The 7,560-nt window shown below is 43.7% G+C and overlaps 1 pseudogene; it reads right to left on the bottom strand.

Moving 5' to 3' along the window:
• Positions 1 to 699: 699 nt before the first annotated feature.
• Positions 700 to 4,147, bottom strand: LOC139383584 (basal body-orientation factor 1-like; annotated as a pseudogene).
• Positions 4,148 to 7,560: the final 3,413 nt, after the last annotated feature.

The raw sequence follows: 7,560 nt of genomic DNA on the forward strand, positions 1-7,560 counted from the left end.
GTCAAAACTTCTGTGCAGTCCCGTCGTCATTAGTTGCTAATTACCCACAGATGTGTTTTTTTCTTCTTCAATGGTATCTCAAGATTCACTCACTCACTATGCATAAATAGTTTGGCTTCATTGTTGATTGACAGTACCCTTGTTCTATGCAAGTTTCTAGTAATTATGTGTATATTAGGCTAGCAGCTCCCAAGGGTTCTCACAGATCATGACGATCTATGTTACGTTTTTGGCAATAATGCTAAAAAGGAGTTAAAAAGGAGCTTAAACAGTGTGAAGTACTTGCATAGCTTTTCTTCTATGCAACGTCAGTGTTCAAAATACACTGCCTCAACAACATTATGATATTGATGAATGTGTAGCTGCCAAATGGGATGCCACTATTAATCATGGATTCAGTTCATCTGGATCTTAGAAATGTGTGTTATGCACACATCCTGTGGTGCAGTTATTCCTGCATGTGTCAATATTTCATTACCTTCAGTACATGTTGCATTTTAATAAAAAGCAATCCATTTTAATTGAACCCTTTATCGTTCGTCTGTCTGTCCTGACTCCTTTTAAAAAGTTAAAGTTTTCCTTTTGTACGTATTAAATGATGTCTATCAGAAAATACCACACAAACGTTTTTCACAAAACCATCAACATAATTCTGGAGACTTCATTTGGAGCAGCAAAATTCTCAGACCGACCGTGACATTAACACCGCAGGGGACTGTCGGGGAGCTCATGTGTTCTGGATATCCGGCTGGGGTTGGAGGGCAGGGTGTACACAGGCGCCTGGGTGATGGTCGCAAGGGACGGCTCCTCTGTAATTCTGCAAGGCATATGTCATTATGTAACAACAAATCTACAAGGTCTGATGATAAATCACTCTCACTGCTGGTGTTTAAACATGCTCCATGGGACAGATAAATCTACCGAAGCTTTGTAATTACAAAGAGAAACCAGGACATTCTCCTCAAGTATTGTTTTGGTGTCTTACCCGGGATCTGTGTCGTTCAGGTTCCTATCTGGGGATGCCAACAACACCAAAGGTTGGCTCAGATTCCTGCAAAAGGAAGAGTAGATTGAAATGCTGTAGATTTTAAAAAGGAATGTTTTCCCCTACTGTGGCAGCTGTTCTCTCTAGCTGTAGACTGCAGAAATGAGTCATTATGATTCCTACTCTACTGGGTTTCTGTAAATTCATCCTAGGTCACCAAATGCTCTGTTTGCAAGGCTAGACGCCAGGAGATCCCCTGCACTCAAGTTGACAATGATGCTGCTAGCTGTTCCCTAACCACAGGCGTTCAAAGAACTAAATCAACTGCTTGTGCACGTGAAGTGGGGCCAAGAGGCTGAAGGCAAATCGGCGTGGCCAGATGTTTGTTTCCAAGCACAGGACTGTGGCCGGTCCTATTTTTACTATTGTGCCCAGACTCTTTCTTCCTTCTTTTTAAGCAGCTGTACGGAAAAGAAAATGATGTTGATGTTACCATAAACTGATGTTTTATGGTATCCTCTTCTGCTGACCAAAGAGCTGTTTATTTGTGACTCCTTTTTAAATGTCTTAAAGGCCCTCAGACTGTAGCACGGCTCGTGCTTCTTATGGTATCTCTGCGTTTTCATCTCAACTCTTTATTGTGCCAGGGGTTTTGTTTTCATGTTTAAATGATTCCAAATTGATGGTATCATCTAAACTGAACGCAGTAGAAATAGAAAAGAGGGAAGCTAACAATGAGCATGTCTGCTGGCAGACAACACAGGACCCACACGATGTAGTAGCTAGCTGTTACCTTGCTTTCTGTCTGTTCATTTTGGCAGTCTAAGCTCTTTCTCCTTCTGCTCCCACGTGAGTTCAGAGATGTCAACCCTGTTGCTCTGGAGATTTTTCCTGAAACACAAGTGTAGTGGAAAAATTGATTTTCATGTAGGAACAGTCTAGACATTATTTGTCAACTTTTGAACAGTGTACTGTGTTTTGAATAGATGACTGCTGAATCATATACAGCTGACAAGTAGTTGCTACCAGAGAAATGGGGCAATGTACGGTAAGTGGTGGTGATTACCGCAGGCAGGCCACTTCTCAGCCTCCTCCAGGTCGGTGTGGACACTGTTGGTGCTGTGAGGGTTTTTTGGGGGAGGTGTGGATTCAGGAGTACTCCTGCTTGCCTGACCAGGCCTTACGCATCCTCCTGCGGTGGGCCTCCTGCCTGTACTGCAGCCAGCAGGCCTGGATCTCATGCTTCACCTTGCCCAGGGCCTCCTGGAAGAATCGTTCTAGCTTTGTGCATTGCTTCACAATGCTGTGGCTGCCGCTTCACTCGCCCCATCTCCTTCTCCCGCATGGCCAGCAGCTTCTGCAACTTGTCCAACTCCACTTGGCCGGCCTGGGTGCTGTCCAGGGCCCGGTGCTGTGTCTCTCAAACTCCCCCACCATGAGCCCTAGGGCCTGCTCCAGGGTCCCCACCTTCCCCCTCAGCTCTGCTATCTCCTGGGCCCTCACCTGGGACACATTCTCCATCAGCTCACTGGTCTTCTAGGGGTGGGAAATATAGGAATGGTTGAGGGGTTAGTCTTAAAATATGGTTGCAATCATCATGACAATATACATATGGCTTTCTCCAAGGTAACGTAGTTAATTAAAGCCACTAAATGGCATGTTGATGAATGAATCATGTTTTGGGGGGGCTTAATTGCCGAATGGAAGGAGGTTTGAGCATGGAAGGAAATGGAAGGAGGTTTGAGCATGGAAGGAAATGGAAGGAAGTTTGAGCATGGAAGGAAATGGAAGGAGGTTTGAGCATGGAAGGAAATGGAAGGAGGTTTGAGCATGGAAGGAAATGGAAGGAGGTTTGAGCATGGAAGGAAATGGAAGGAGGTTTGAGCATGGAAGGAAATGGAAGGAGGGTTGAGCATGGAAGGAGGGTTGAGCATGGAAGGAGGGTTGATGGATGGATGGAGCGAGCGTGGAAAGGAATGGATGGAGCGTGGAAAGGAATGGATGGAGCTTGGAAGGGAATGGATGGAGCGTGGAAGAGAATGGATGGAGCGTGGAAGGGAATGGATGGAGCGTGGAAGGGAATGGATGGAGCGTGGAAGGGAATGGATGGAGCGTGGAAGGGAATGGATGGAGCGTGGAAGGGAATGGATGGAGCGTGGAAGGGAATGGATGGAGGGTTGAGCATGGATGGAGGGTTGAGCATGGATGGAGGGTTGAGCATGGATGGAGGGTTGAGCATGGAAGGAGGGTTGAGCATGGAAGGAGGGTTGATGGAGCGTGGAAGGGAATGGATGGAGCGTGGAAGGGAATGGAAGGAGGGTTGAGCATGGAAGGAGGGTTGAGCATGGAAGGAGGGTTGATGGAGCGTGGAAGGGAATGGATGGAGCGTGGAAGGGAATGGAAGGAGGGTTGAGCATGGAAGGAGGGTTGAGCATGGAAGGAGGGTTGAGCATGGAAGAAGGGTTGAGCATGGAAAGAGGGTTGAGCATGGAAGGAGGGTTGATGGATGGAAGGAGGGTGGAAGGGAATGGATGGTACGTGGAAGGGAATGGAAGGAGGGTTGAGCACGGAAGGAGGGTTGAGCATGGAAGGAGGATTGAGCATGGAAAGAGGGTTGAGCATGGAAGGAGGGTTGATGGGTGGATGGAGCGTGGAAGGGAATGGATGGAGCGTGGAAGGGAATGGATGGAGCGTGGAAGGGAATGGAAGGAGGGTTGAGCATGGAAGGAGGGTTGAGCATGGAAGGAGGGTTGAGCATGGAAGGAGGGTTGATGGGAATGGATGGAGCGTGGAAGGGAATGGATGGAGCGTGGAAGGGAATGAATGGAGCGTGGAAGGGAATGGATGGAGCGTGGAAGGGAATGGATGGAGCGTGGAAGGGAATGAATGGAGCGTGGAAGGGAATGAATGGAGCGTGGAAGGGAATGGAAGGGGTCTGGAGCATGGAAGAAGGACTGAGCTGGGGTGACTTCAAACTGTCCTCGCTTTATTGAAATAATGGGTGAGATTATGGTATTTGCTTCAGAGAAACAGTGCCCCGAAAATGCTGAGGGGGAAGCCACTGACTTGGAACCCAGAAGCCAGTGGAAACTTGCCACAACCACCAGCCACCAGCTCGCACTGGAGGTGAGGGGTATGAGGGGCCGCAAGCAAAACAAACATGGGGTCAGCAAATATAAATAAAATGGGAAATACCATCTGAAATATGTCCTCTGGAGATCTGCCACGTGTTTAACAATTTAAAGACAAGTTATTGAGATGGTATTGAGATGATGAATGCCTACAGTTCTGTTTGTGGCGCCATTGGGGCTGGTGTACCTTATGCAGTGCCAGGGAGGCGTTTTCCTCAGCCAATGACAGTCATCTTCCTCCACTTAGTCTCAGCCAGGCACTAGGCTACCAAAGTTGTTGTTGAACATAAAGCGCGATGTGTTGTCTCGCTGCCTGACAGTTTTACCTTTCATGTGCCAAACTCTCTCTAAGGTATAAATGGCATAAAGGTGGTGTGCTGGGTTTGGTGATGTAGTAGAGAAAATTGAGTGACATCAAATTCCAAGCTTAGAATGTTGGGGAAGATTTGGTTTTAATTTGCCTTAAGTCACCAAATTGGTCTGAAATCGCAGGTGACATTTATTTCTACAATATAAATCACCAAGAACTGAAGTATAGAACTGGCAATACAATATAGAACAGGCAATACAGTATCAGTGTTGAAGATCATTTATGGACTATAAAAGAACAGACTTCAAAGTGTATATATAGTACCTAGTCTGTCCTCAGATGGCTTTCGAACTATACAGTACACAGAGAGGTCTTCCCCACTGTTCCAAACCAGGACCCTCTTCCCTGCAACCCTGCAAGGCATTCTGGAACTGCTTGGGATGTCATCATTGGCTTAGGTGATGTACACTATCTTAAGGAAGACAAACTGGTGTGGTCAAGAACCTTGGTTTCCCTCCCATGTTATTTATTTTGCCTCCTTTTTTTTCTCCTGGCCTGAAGGTGCAGTTTGAACAGTAAAATTAGCCTGTAATTGGCCAGCGAAGACACTCACACAACGGCTTCATTGTGGGCCCTCTCATCCTGTTGGGCGATCCTCTGCTCTGCCTCCTCCTCTAGGTGAAACTGCAGCGAACACAGTACTCACTGTTCCTCTCGCCCCCCTCTCTATAGCGCAGTTAGGCTTTTCACACCTAAACATCTTTACCCATTAAATCCAATACTTTTAATTAGCCCAAGGCTAGTTTTCCCTAAGTGTATTTTTCATGTACAAAATAATTTGTCCCTTTTTTAAAGTCATCATACCTTTTTCACTGAAGAATGTGTGCTCCATTCTAGCTAGGCTTTACTTGTGCTCCCCCTCTGAAATGTACATGCTTTCTTTAATCTAGAAAATAGAGAGTTGATGATCATTGATAGAACTATGAAATCATTCACAATACTTCAGGGTATGAAACAAGGTTTCTGTCCATCTTGTTCTCATACTACTGAGCTCCTGTCCATTCGTGCTTTATTTTTCCCCAAACTCCTTGATAGTCTTCAGTTCACCCTGGATCATCCTGAACTCGATGGATCTCTTGAAGTTCTCATCCAGCTTAATGCATTTAAGAGTGTACTCTGAAACCTGCAACAACCAATCAGTTAGTTATACTGTATATTACTTGGATTTTGGAGTCAAAGAAAATGATATTCTCTATACAGCAGGTGTAAATACTGTATACCGATATTATTAGCTACTTTACGTATACAATGAACATTTTGAGAATGTACACTTTCCAAAGCGAAGTGTGTGTCCACTTCATATTTGTACGTGAGATGGCAGCTGCTATTTCAGAAATATAACTGATGCAGATTTTCTGAGAAATTACCATAGCTTCCAGGAACCGGAGGAGAACAGCTGGGAATAAAATCTAAAAGTTAAGATGAAGTATTGCCTTTGCAACCAAACCCAAATCAGTCTGAGGCTGAAATCCGAGTTTAAATGCTGCTGTGTACACCCCAGTCAGAAATGACTAAAGTGGACAAAGTTATGGAAGGCAAGCAAAACATTCACCCACAGTCAGGTACAAGATGACTAAATGATAGGTTAGCAACCATTTGATTATAATGTTATGCCTAATTGTTAATTCTTTAGATTAATTTATGAATGCCATGCTACTTTAGATGCCACTTATTCTGCTATGTAACTGTGTGCTCTATACACTTAGGACAGGGATCAATTCAATTAGCCACAGCTTTCTTTAGAAAGCCTGCATTCTTTCATCAAATGGCCAGATTTGTGCTTAAGAAGTTTAACATTTCTCTCTTCTCTGTTATTCCTAATGCTGTGCTTTAATTTGAAAAGAAAATATGGCACTGACCCAGTGGAATGACTGGAAAATGACAACTGCTAAATATCTTGATGATATAATTGTTTGGTTGCTGACTTTTTCAACATTGTCAGACTAATTTGAGACAGATGCCACGGGGCTCATGTTCTCTGAGTGCTTTTATGTGATGATTTCCATTAGCTAAGTCAATTTTCAAGATGAACCATTTTATCACTTTACAATGAGCAAAGGGGGTTGAGGGGCATGTCGTGAAGTCACATCATTAGGGTCAACCACGAAAATAATTTTCCCGAATTAGTGCTACAATGGCATAAGTGACAATGCCATGCATGTCTAAAATGGGCGTGTTTTAAGTTGGTCCAGACCGAGCATCTTATTTCTCAAAAGCTTATTGGGTCCCATTTTTACCAGCATGGAGATGGAAAACAACTGTCAGCAAAAGTGGCACATTTTGTTGTTTGACCATTCCAATGGCAGTTAGATATTTAAATTATCTTTACTCCAATCAATGTGATGTATTTTTCTCTGTAGAGATCAACTGTCAAAATTAACCCGTAAATAACGTTGCACACCAGCACAAACAATCCATATGACACATGAGGGAAAGAAACCTTCTTAGCCTATACAAACTAGTTTTTATATGTTTGAGACCATGCACATTTTAACAACTTTTTTTTCTGTACCCAAAGAAGGGCATTACCAAATCATCATTTCTGACTATATGGCTGAAAGTGTATGGGGTAGGTTTTTGTTTTCTTTGTTTTTTCATATAAGTTAGCATAGGGACTGCCTAATTATAAAGAACACTGTGCCCTGTAAGATGTAAACTGTCGAGTCACTCCGTGTTCTTTTGAATGTGGCTGTTAGGTCAACATGATGGAAGACTTACCTGGGAGGTTAGTTACCCAAACTTAATTCACAAAGACTAAATACTTACCAGCTGTTCATTTTCCTCAAGGGCCTGTTTTATTTATTTAACTTTTTTTAAATGGTCCTTCCAGCCTTGTAATCGGCAACAACAACAAAGTTAGGGAACAGGGGCGTTATGGATATGATAATTTTTTGTAATTAAAAAAAAAAAAAAAAAAGTTTGTATATCGTTGTATTTTACATTTTGTGTGACTATCAGTGTACCCGTTTTAGTTTTTTTGTGGACACCAGGAAGAACAGCTGCTGCTTCTGCGAAAGCTAAAGAAGAGTAGCATTGACCTTTTCCGTCTCAATGTCAGACTCTTTGGCTTTTGA

Source organism: Oncorhynchus clarkii, chromosome 25 (assembly GCF_045791955.1).
Source record: "Oncorhynchus clarkii lewisi isolate Uvic-CL-2024 chromosome 25, UVic_Ocla_1.0, whole genome shotgun sequence".
Lineage (NCBI taxonomy): Eukaryota > Metazoa > Chordata > Actinopteri > Salmoniformes > Salmonidae > Oncorhynchus > Oncorhynchus clarkii.